The sequence below is a fragment of the Salmo salar genome, chromosome ssa02, assembly GCF_905237065.1.
Source record: "Salmo salar chromosome ssa02, Ssal_v3.1, whole genome shotgun sequence".
Taxonomy (NCBI): Eukaryota; Metazoa; Chordata; class Actinopteri; order Salmoniformes; family Salmonidae; genus Salmo; species Salmo salar.
The window spans coordinates 57365922-57378798 of NC_059443.1; positions in this window are offsets into that span (position 1 = coordinate 57365922).

A 12877-nucleotide genomic window follows, 5' to 3' on the forward strand; every position below is an offset into this window, starting at 1 on the left:
GGCTGTAAGCACAACCCCCACCTGTGGACGTCGGGCCCTCATACCACCCTCATGGAGTCTGTTTCTGACCGTTTGAGCAGACACATGCACATTTGTGGCCTGCTGGAGGTCATTTTGCAGGTCTCTGGCAGTGCTCCACCTGCTCCTCCTTGCACAAAGGCAAAGGTAGCGGTCCTGCTGCTGGGTTGTTGCCCTCCTACGGCCTCCTCCACGTCTCCTGATGTACTGGTCTGTCTCCTGGTAGCGCCTCCATGCTCTGGACACTACGCTGACAGACACAGCAAACCTTCTTGCCACAGCTCGCATTGATGTGCCATCCTGGATGAGCTGCACTACCTGAGCCACTTGTGTGGGTTGTAGACTCCGTCTCATGCTACCACTAGAGTGAAAGCACCGCCAGCATTCAAAAGTGACCAAAACATCAGCCAGGAAGCATAGGAACTGAGAAGTGGTCTGTGGTCACCACCTGCAGAACCACTCCTTTATTGGGGGTGTCTTGCTAATTGCCTATAATTTCCACCTGTTGTCTATTCCATTTGCACAACAGCATGTGAAATTTATTGTCAATCAGTGTTGCTTCCTAAGTGGACAGTTTGATTTCACAGAAGTGTGATTGACTTGGAGTTACATTGTGTTGTTTAACCTGTTGGGGCTAGGGGGCAGTATTTTCACGGCTGGATGAAATACGTACCCAATTTAAACAGGTTACTACTCTGGCCCAGAAAATAGAATATGCATATTATTAGTAGATTTGGATAGGAAACACTCGGAAGTTTCTAAAACTGTTTGAATGGTGTCTGTGAGTATAACAGAACTCATATGGCAGGCAAAAAACCTGAGAAGATTTGAATCAGGAAGTGGGTGAAATTAGAAATGTAGTTTTTCTTTTGAATCCCTTGAAAAACTACAGTGACATAGGATTTACGTTACACCTCCTAACTCTTCCATTGGCTGTCAACAATCTTTAGGAACTGGTTTCATCCGTCACCTGTTACCGGGCAGAAAATTGTTGCTCAGTCAATCACTGGCCAGTCTGAGGACAGGTGGCTTATGACGCGCGTGCACGTGACTTTGTTGATTTTTATTTTTCTTCTGGGATGAATACCTATTGCCCAGTTGTAAAATTATGACAATTTTACGTAAAAAAATACCCTAAAGGATTGACTGTAAACATCGTTTGACGTGTTTCTACAAACGGTAATGGAACTTTGAACATTTCGTCTATGGATTTGCGTCCACGCCACATGGCATTGTAAAGTGTTCTGGATGGGTCAACAAAACGGACGTATTTGGACATAAATGATGGACTTTGCAGAACAAATGAACATTTCTTGTGGAAGTGGGTGCCCATCCGAGTGCATTCCGCCGAAGATCAGCAAAGGTAAGTAAATATTTCGAACATATTTTTAGAGATTTGTCGACGTCGTGGTTGTAGGCTAACTGTATAGCTTAGCATTGAAGGCTAAGTTCTGTACTCAGAATATTGAACAATGTGCTTTTTCCGTAAAGTTATTTTGAAATCTGACAAAGTGGTTGCATAAAGGAGTCGATTATCTCTAATTCTTTACATAATTGTTATACATTTTGTCAACGTTTATGAGTTCTTCTGTAAATTAAATGTGCCTATTCACCAGGGGTTATGGGGAGAAAACATTTTCTGAACGTCACGCGCCAATGTAAAAATTGGGTTTTTGGATATAAATATAAACTTGATCGAACAAAAAATGCATGTATTGTCTAACATGATGTCCTAGGAGTATCATCTGATGAAGATTGTCAAAGGTTAGTGCTTAATTTTAGCTGTATATCTGGTTTTGTGATGGCTATCCGTGCTTGGAAAATAGCTTTTTTTTTTGCTAAGTTGCTATGCTAAAATAATCTAATGTTTTGCTTTCACCGTAAAGCCTTTTTGAAATCGGACAATGTGATTGGATTAACGAGTAGAGTATCTTTAAAATGCCGTATAATACTAGAATTTAAATTTTGAGATTTTTTTTAAAAAAAATTCGCGCCGTGCTATCTCACTGGTTGTTGTCCAACCAATCCCATTAACGGGATTTTATCCTCTAGAGGTTAAATAGTTTAATCACGTAATAATAAGACCATTTTTGAGAAAGATTAATCTTCAGGTTAATGATGCCAAAGACACAAGATTTATGGTGCCCCCTGTGAGGAATCTAAGATAGAATTGGACTTTGCTGTGGAATTCTATATATCAATTTTGCAAACAGAATTGAACAAACAGACTGCTTTCTATACAAATTGGTTGTGTGTGTATTCCCATTTGAAGAGGCTACAGAGTGCCTCCGATCGTGTGTCGTTAGTGTCAGAACAATGAGTGATAAATTCCAGATTTAGTCCGTTAGGCCAAACGGTACTATTTCTGTCGGTCAATATTAACTTCTAGAGCAAGGGCATAGAGCCAGCAAGGTTAGAAATTAGGAGATATATGTTCTGTTCGAGCCAAAGTATTCTGTCCGCCTACCGCACTAAGCCAGTGTGGGCAGACCCCAGGCGTATCTGTATTTATGTACCGTGTCGCTCCGGTCAACATAACCCTAGCAAAGAATGCCGAATGGGTTAATGTGAGACGTCACTAGTAAACCCACCCTTTCCATGGTGAGGGGACGCTATTTTGTGCATGGAAATGAGATTCCTGAACAAAGTAGGATTAGCTTGCACGAGATGCTAAGCTAACAAAATGGAAACATTATTTCCTGTGTCCCGTTTAAATTCCTCTGCCTAGCGCGACGGAAGTCCCGCCCTTTGCACTTCCGTTTGATTTCAGCATTCTGCATCACTGGTGTTGAAGAATCGCAAGTACATCTCTTAAAAGAAGTTGGGGAAATCCAAACGTGGATCACTTTAAGATATCCAGCCAATTGCAATTGACTGGATATCGACGTCTCATTCAATTTAACTAAATAGGTGAAATTGCCAGAATTACCTTTCAAGTGGATCTTTTAAATAATATCCAAATTGATTAGTTTTCTAAATGAGACATTGTGAACTTTCTCCACGTTAACTTAGATGAAGCAAAGCTCTCAGGTTAATTTAAAGATTAATTCCCAGATAGCCTATACAGGTTTGATTTATCATAAATAGATTAATCAGTAAAATCTGCTTTAGCAAAGCACATTCAGTAAAACCCATTACTGACGGGAGTGAATCCCATGTGGCTTTGGCCTTAGGGGAAGTGTACCATAGTGGTGAATGTACCCTAAACATTTAAACAACTGGTTACTTTTATGATAATCCAGACACTCTCAATTGCTTGGGTATCATCGTCTCATTCAATTTATTTATTTAAATTGTCGAACATACCTTTCTAGGTTCTTCCAATTAAATGAGACATCTTAAACTTTGCAATAGTAACCTAGATGAACCAACTTCCCAGGTTAATTTAAAGTTGAATTCCCAGATAGCCTATCCACGTATGATTAATCATTATCATTGATTAATTCAATTTGCTTTTGCAAATTCATTCCATGTCCAACTGCCACAGTACTGGTACAGTACTGATGGTTCATTAGCGTCTATAGATAGATTAAAATCGTCTTTGCAGCTCCCAATGTATTCCAAAACCAAACTTTGGAAAATTAGGAAAAACATTTTTCCTTTCAAATGTTCTAATAATGTGCAAGCTATCAGAGGGGGTAGTCCCCACTCGCCCGCTAATTAGTGAACCTCCACCCATAAATGGATTGGTCTCTGACCTCAGCAGCGATACCAACCCTAATTATGTCATTAGCGGAAAAACAGCAGACAACAACGCTTTCCAAAATCAACCATCGGGCACAGGCCTCGTAAAGGTTTTCTCCAGTCTAGCCCTGATGTCTTGCCATCCGAGATTGGCATCTGTCCAATACCGCAGTGCACAGCTGAAGCACGAGCAGGTAACGGTAGACATAAAGGGACAGGTGGAGAGAACCGAGAAACCAATGACAAATGCAGAAAAGGGAACAATTCTGCTAGCTATGGAACTGAGCTTGATAACTGAACAATTAAATGTAGTTGCAAAAACGTATGATGATGAACACGCACAAGCTCTTCAACAAAATCGTCTTCTACAGGAACAAAATCATATGCTACAGGAACAACTCAATTTAGCCAAAACTAAATACGATGATGTCCACGCCAAACTAGATGAATCTGAAGAGTTATCTACAAACAGGAGCGCTCAACTTGATAACCTGCATGCAGTTTTGTTGAACGTTACTCAAAATAACACGGTTCTACTCAAAACACTGCAGACCAAAGACGATCAGTTAATGAACTCAATGACAAAGTTGGATGACAAATCAGCAGAACTCATTGAAGTCACTGACCAAATGAATGATAAGAGAACTCAGGTGATGAAGATGGAAATATTGATTTCTAAGCAAGCGGAGGAAATCTCATCACTGAATCTCTCGCTCCGTACTCAAGACCTCTGTCCGCAATCCATGACAGATAAGTTTGAGACCGAAAGGAGCAAGTGCGACACTCACGTGTCCAAAATCAGTACTCTAAGCGCTCATGTGGACTCTGCAATGCTGCAGAATACCACTCTTAGGTACCATCTGGAGGAAGTCCAGAATGGTCACCCTCTACAGCGTGACTACCAATCCAAGCAACCGGAGCCCTGTACTCACAGGAGTAAAGACGATATGTTTCAGACTTTGCCTCCCTCATGTGTCCCTCAGTATTCACCTCTTGGCAATTCGGCACTGAGTAATATGGCGCCTCTTGGCCAACAAAGCCAAAGCTTGGCTCCTCCTCTTGGCCTTTCGGCCCCAATTTTCCCACAGGAGGAAACCAACCCTCTCCGCCCGCTTGGCGCGGAATACCTTGACAAACTCGTCAAGAATTTCCCAACCTTTGACCCCGTTCCAGGTCAGCCACACGATACTGAGACGTTTCTAGCTGACATAGAGGACGCGTTGGATGGCTACCCGAACGCTACGGGTTCTGACAGGGTTTACCTGTTGAAGGGAACGTCGAATAGACACGTGACAAGGTTCATTCGTCTACAACAGCATCACGTGCTAAATGACTACGCTAAACTTGCCACAGCTTTGAAATTAGAATTCAGTGGTTCTGCCACTCGCAAACACGATAGCTCACTGGCTAACACCGTCAAACAAGCTCGGAACAAACACTCACAAGCTTACTATCATAGGCTTTGTTCAGCTAACTTTGTCCTACTCACTGAAACAGGAATGTAAGAGCTGTTACCATTCAAACAAATGTTTTTGTCAAACATGTATGCCACCTTCATTACCTACTTGGGCCCTGCAGCCCATGTTGGCTTGCCTATCTTACAACTCAGAGAGAGCTTGCAAGCACAGCTTTTGATGCATCAAAAGTTCACAACCCTAAGAGCCCTGACCACTCGGTTTTGAAGTTTGACCAGGAGCACTCACTCCAGCTAGAGGGTGCATTACCAGGTATTGGAGCGTTGAGAGATGACGCACAACAACAGTTTCTACCACAAAACCATGATTCCAATAACCTCCGCGGTCGAAATAACTGTAAAATACGTCGCCATTAACATGACTACCACTACAATCGACCTGTTCGCTACGTTCCTGCACCCAACCCAGAAGAAGTGTCAGAGCACCAGGGTAACAAAGGGTTGAAGGACAATCAAAACGTAGACCAATGTTCTCCAGAAGTTCCACTACAGGAAGAACTAAAGCGAGAACAATTTGAGAAAAGGGTAAAAGATAAGTCACAAGGACTAGACGAGGAATTACCAGACACCAGGTCTGCAGGAATTAACACCCATAGCAAGGACGTTAAAGTTCAAATTTCTCCCGCTCTCATTCAAGACCCTATCCAGGGCGCGCTTGATCAAGAAACAAGCCCCCGGGCTTTGTATATAGACTCTGATACAAAGGTTGCGAAGAAAAAGGTCAAACGCTTCGTTAAAGCCAAGCCCACTCAAAATCAGAAAACTGTCAATCTGCTTCCACCTTGAACAGAAATGGCACATCACGTCGTTGCGAACGCCCACTCCACTTTGTGGGGAATATGCCCCCTAAAAACGAATCTAAATGGCCATACCTTGAAACAGTCCTGGAGGACTGCTTAACTTGTCATGCGCTAATTGATTCGGGTGCGACAATATCACTCATCTCTCAAACATTGTTCAATGATCTCAAAAGGGCTTTGAAGCCAACTAAACGCTGGTTAAAAGTGGAACGATGCGACACCACACTTCGAGGCTTCACTCAGACTACCTCGCCTCTCACATTGAGAGTCATGCTGAAACTACACTTCAAGGACGTATCGCTCGTTCACCCTGTGTATGTTACCAGCCTCAAAACTGTACCCCTGGTACTTGGAGCAGACTTGATGGATCGGTTACTCCCATTGATGGATTGGAAAACCAACCAGGTATGGTCCACAGGCCACAGTGCCTTCTCCACTGACCACACTGTCTACCCCTAACGCTAGCTGCAACGCAGTCATTCACGAGGGATATCTGTCGAAAGCAGCCCTTGGGAAAAAGACGTTTAGAAACCTCTTGGTGCAGAATCCGATCCAAGGAGATATTACGATATCTCGACACATTCCATCAGCCAACCTGATTGACCATTCTTTTCATGATTTCGAGCCAGCTGTCTCTGTGAATAAGCAACTTCCCTCCTTGCAGTCGTGCAATACGGTAGTTGAGATGAACTTCTCTTGCCCTTCGGACACTTCCGCAAGCACCGCGGCCGTCTCAGCAAGAAAAACATTGATGCGCAGAAAATACTCTGCTTCCGATGATACACCTTCCGCTTTGTGGGGGACTGTCACCCCTTACAATGACACTAATGGCGTCAGTCCAGCAACTGACCCGATGACTTCCACTGGTGAAACACTTTGCGATATCACAGACCGATATCCTCGTCTCAGTTCGCAGGTACTGAAGAGGTTGCCACACGCGGACGCGGTGGTGACTGACAGGCCTCGACAGCCACTGAGCGTTTTGAAGCACAAACAACAGGAGATTTGGTCGAAAGGTTACAGCCATTCTCATAACAACGCGGCCGCTGACAACTCGTTTGCGCCTCGGACACCAACACCACCCGCTGGTGGGGGGGTCCCGAGACACAAAGGGGGGGAATAGTAGCCCAGACCCATGATGAGCCTCATCGAGGCCGGTGGGGGTGTCGAGACTACGGATGACACCGCACGAAGCCGCCAGAGCATAAATCAAATCTAGTTGTAAACGCCCCTTTGAGAACAGTGAAGAGCAGACAGGCCCCTAGACGGGGATTATCTTAGAACACATCTAAGATAGTACTGAGGTGTACCACACTGGTCGTAAAGGAAGTCCAGTGGACTTATCCACCTCCAAAACAAATGACAACAATAATCATTCCTTGCCATGTGTAGGTTCAACTACAATACAACTAGTAAAATGCTCCGATCATGTGTTCCGGTTGATTAATATTTCAGAATAAATCATTAGGATAACTGGTCCCCTTGAGCACCAATACCAGCAACAGTCAGTCCAGCTACAATCAGTAAGAAGGTTAGAGACCTAACCAATCAAATTACCCTTGACAACAGCGACATTGGAGTCACTCAGAGTGCAACACGTGGAAGGGAATCTCCAGTGCACTCTTCCAATGGTTAAAACACGTCACTAATAAATAGAATCCTCCTGAATTATTAGAGGTCATTAACGATGATCACACCACATACGACTGGTCCAATACTTAAAGAGTACTTTGTCGTGAGGTTAGCTCCTCCGTGGATAACATAGCTATGAAATAGACTTCTTCATACCTATTGCCACTACAATAGCGGAAGACACAGTGACTTGTAGTAAAAACAACTACAGACTCCCTCGACACCAATTCTGACTGAGCTCCAGGCATTGACCTGAAAATTACCTGACTACGTCAGACTCATTCTGAACAAGTTGATATCTGTCAGAATACTTGGTTTTCTTCCCTTGACATGCGCGCTTGTGTAAGCATAAACACACATGCACAACGGAACATCCATTTAGGATTTATGCTAGGATCACTTAACCTGTTATGGCCAGGGGGCAGTATTTTCACGGCTGGATAAAAAACGTACCCGATTTAATCTGGTTACTACTCCTGCCCAGTAACTAGAATATGCATATAATTATTGGCTTTGGATAGAAAACACTCCAAAGTTTCTAAAACGGTTTGAATGGTGTCTGTGAGTATAACAGAACTCAAATGGCAGGTCAAAACCTGAGAGATTCCTTTACAGGAAGTGGCCTGTCTGACCATTTCTTGAACTTCTTTGCCATCTCTATCTTTTACAAAGGATCTCTGCTCTAACGTGACACTTCCTAAGTCTTCCATGGGCGCTCAGAGCCCGGGAAAAACCTGAATGTCGTCATCCCAGCCCCAGGCTGAAACACATTATCGCCTTTCTCAAGTGGCCGATCAAGGGACTGTGGGCTTAGGCACGTGCCCTGGCCGCCCCCGTCTTTGTGATTTTTCCTCTGTTTGCCGAAAAGGAGATTTCCGGTCGGAATATTATCGCTTTTTTACGAGATAAATTGCATAAAAATTTATTTTAAACAGCGGTTGACATGCTTCGAAGTACGGTAATGGAATATTTAGACATTTTTTGTCACGAATTGCGCCATGCGCACGACCCTGATTTACCATTTCGGATAGTGTCTGGGACGCACGAACAAAACGCCGCTATTCGGATATAACGATGGATTATTTTGGACCAAACCAACATTTGTTATTGAAGTAGCAGTCCTGGGAGTGCATTCTGACGAAGACAACAAAAGGTAATCAAACTTTTATAATAGTAAATCTGATTTTGGTGAAGGCTAAACTTGCCGGGTGTCTAAATAGCTAGCCCATGATGGCTGGGCTATGTACTTAGAATATTGCAAAATGTGCTTTCACCAAAAAGCTATTTTAAAATCGGACATATCGAGTGCATAGAGGAGTTCTGTATCTATAATTCTTAAAATAATTGTTATGCTTTTTGTGAACGTTTATCGTGAGTAATTTAGTAAATTGTTAGCAAATTCGCCAGAAGTTTGCGGGGTTATGCTAGTTCTGAACGTCACATGCTAATGTAAAAAGCATTTTTTTAATATAAATATGAACTTGATTGAACAAAACATGCATGTATTGTATAACATAATGTCCTAGGTGTGTCATCTGATGAAGATCATCAAAGGTTAGTGCTGCATTTAGCTGTCTTCTGGGTTTTTGTGACATTATATGCTAGCTTGAAAAATGGGTGTCTGATTATTTCTGGCTTGGTACTCTGCTGACATAATCTAATGTTTTGCTTTCGCTGTAAAGCCTTTTTGAAATCGGACAGTGTGGTTAGATAAAGGAGAGTCTTGTCTTTAAAATGCTGTGAAATAGTCATATGTTTGAAAAATTGAAGTTTTTGTATTTTTGAGGAATTTGTAATTCGCGCCACGCCTATCATTGGATATGGGAGCAGGTGTTCCGCTAGCGGAACGTCTAGATGTAAGAGGTTTTAAGGGTCCAAGCAAAATACCAGCCTTAGTAAAGTTGAACATTTAATTTAAGGCCTTTGACTCTACAGCACTCACCAGTTTTCTTCCCAGAAGTCCATAGGTCATCCCTGTAGACTGCCCAAAACTAGTGCCTTATAGCTGTAGACTTATCATATAGATATCAACTTAGGATAGTGCCTAAGCAACACACCAAGTAGGAAAACCCTAGATATGGCATTAGAGACAATGCCATGATAGTCATTTTGCCAGAACATTGGACGTATACAGAATACAGTCCAATTAGATGATTTTTGTGTGAGAACTATATTTTGTATATCTTTTGTTTATGCTTTCATTCCTTTTCGGTTCAGTTCCTTTGACACTTAGGAAGTGATAGAGCCATAAACAAAGTCCCCATATAACCATCACTTAGTGCCACACCACCGCTCTTTGGGGAATAGATGTAATTATATATATTTCATGAGTGTGTGTGCGTTCTTAACATCTGCCTAAGTTACTACACAGATCTTTCAGTCTGGACGACGACCAGACGACGGGTCCGGAACGGCAATCCCAAATCCGGACACCCACGGCCCATCCTTGTGGTGGCATACCCCGCTGTCAGAGAGCCTACCAAGGTAAACCACCAGAGGGGGGGACCGCAACGGCGATCACCAACCAGGACATCCCCTGGCCTTTCCTATGGTACTTTGCAGCTTCCAGGGAACCTACCAAGGTAAACCACTAGAGGGGACCACAACAGCGATCACCAACTGGACATCAACTGCCCATCCTTGTGGTGGACTGCTCCGCTTTCAGAGAGCCTACCAAGTTCAACCACCAGAGGGGACTGCAACGATGATCCACAAACAGGACATCACGTGGTCATTATTTTATGTTGATTTGTACCTTGCAGGATTTACAAGATCCAAACCACCAGGGGGGGGAATGTCATGACGTTGCCCTCTTTGGGAACAGCGAACACCATCCCCTCCCTCTGCACCATCCCCCTCTCTCAAATCTCTCCTACACCCAGGCTGCTGCGACCTCAGGTCGTAAATTCCTGGAGAAGAATCCTGCCTCATGGCCAGAAAGTATAGGGAGAGAGTGAGTTTCATAGAGAGAACAAAGGAATTTATTCCACTTCACAGAACTGGAGAACCGAATGACATTCATGTTCTGGAGAATGTATAAAAGATCGGTGAAGTAACGAGCTACGAACTGGTCCATTTGGTACAATTTTGTGAAACTCATGAGAGACAATACAGCCACATTACCATAATCCTGTTTATACAAGTCTCAGTTATGAGGCTTACATCTACTTGTTGTATAGAATGAATGAGTAAAGATGGAACTATTTGTGAAATTATGTAATGTGATTTTAGACTGTTTAATGAGGGAAACTCCATTTCCCTTTGGAGTTTAACTAAATCAGAGGACCGTCCATGAGCACAGTTATGAACTGGCATCAGGGGACAGCCCTTTTCTATGTTCCGAATAAAACCCCCACCTGGGGTTTCCCACTTCAGACCGAGCTTACCTCAATTACAAGAGGGCTAAGGGTTGAGACCAGACCAGTCCCTCTATCACAGAGGGAAATAAGGTTCGAGTAGATTGCTGAATCTTTTAACCATCCCACGTGGTTAAACTCTTAGGCTATCGATACCGACAGAATAAGAACAAGTCTTTGATTTTAATTACTAGTCTGCAGCTAGGAATTCGGTATCATTGAACGCGAAGACCGACAACCACTGAAACATCTATTCTATAACGACATTAATGAATGTCACTCTGAACTATCCATTCTAACCACGACAGAGAGAGAGCGAGAGAGAGAGAGAGAGAGAGAGAGAGGCGGACAAACTCTCCAACAGAAACAAACTTTTCAACAGAGATCCCGACGACACACTGAGCGTAAATATATATATTGATTGCAATTATTCCCGAATGAGTGAGCGTTCATGTGCAAAGGATTAGCATTTGAATTGTTATAATTAACCTCTATGGGACCGGCGGGACGAATTCGTCCCACCTACGTAACATCCACTGCCAGCCTGTGGCGCGATTTTCAAAATCTTCAAAATCCTATTACTTCAATTTCTCAAACATATGACTATTTTACAGCCATTTAAAGATAAGACTCTCGTTAATCTAACCACACTGTCCGATTTCAAAAAGGCTTTACAACGAAAGCAAAACATTAGATTATGTCAGCAGAGTACCAAGCCAGAAATAATCAGACACCCATTTTTCAAGCCAGCATATAATGTCACCAAAACCCAGAAGACAGCTAAATGCAGCACTCACCTTTGATGATCTTCATCAGATGACAACCCTAGGACATTATGTTATACAATACATGCATGTTTTGTTCAATCAAGTTCATATTTATATCAAAAACCAGCTTTTTACATTAGCATGTGACGTTCAGAACTAGCATACCCCCGCAAACTTACGGGGAATTCGCTAACATTTTACTAAATTACTCACGATAAACGTTCACAAAAAGCATAACAATTATTTTAAGAATTATAGATACAGACCTCCTCTATGCACTCGATATGTCCGATTTTAAAATAGCTTTTGGTGAAAGCACATTTTGCAATATTCTAAGTATATAGCCCAGGCATCACGGGCTCGCTTATTTAGACATCCGGCAAGTTTAGCACTCACCATAATCATATTTACTATTATAAAAATGTCATTACCTTTTGTTGTCTTCGTCAGAATGCACACCCAGGACGTCTACTTCAATAACAAATGTTGGTTTGGTCCAAAATAATCCATCGTTATATCCGAATAGCGGCGTTTTGTTCGTATGCGTTCCAGACACTATCCGAAATAGTAAAGAAGTGTCGCGCTTGGCGCAATTCCTGACAATAAAATTCAAAGTATTCAATTGCCGTACGTCGAAGCATGTCAACCGCTGTTTAAAATCAATTTTTACGTCATTTTTCTCGTAGAAAAGCGGTAAAATTCCGACAGGGAATCTCCTTTTCGGCAAACAGAGGAAAAAATCCCAAAGGCGGGGCGGTCGGGGTCACGCGCATAAGCTAGTGTCTCTTGATGGGCCACTTGAGAAAGGCGATAATGTGTTTCAGCCTGGGGCTGGAATGACGACATTCTCTTTTTCCCGGGCTATGAGAGCCTATGGAAGACGTGGGAAGTGTCACGTTAGAGCAGAGATCCTTAGTAAATGATAGAGATGGCAAAGAAGTTCCAGAAATGGTCAGACAGGCCACTTCCTGTAAAGGAATCTCTCAGGTTTTGACCTGCCATTTGAGTTCTGTTATACTCACAGACACCATTCAAACAGTTTTAGAAAATTTAGGGTGTTTTCTATCCATATGTAATAAGTATATGCATATTCTAGTTACTGAGTAGGAGTGGTAACCAGATTAAATCGGGTATGTTTTTTATCCA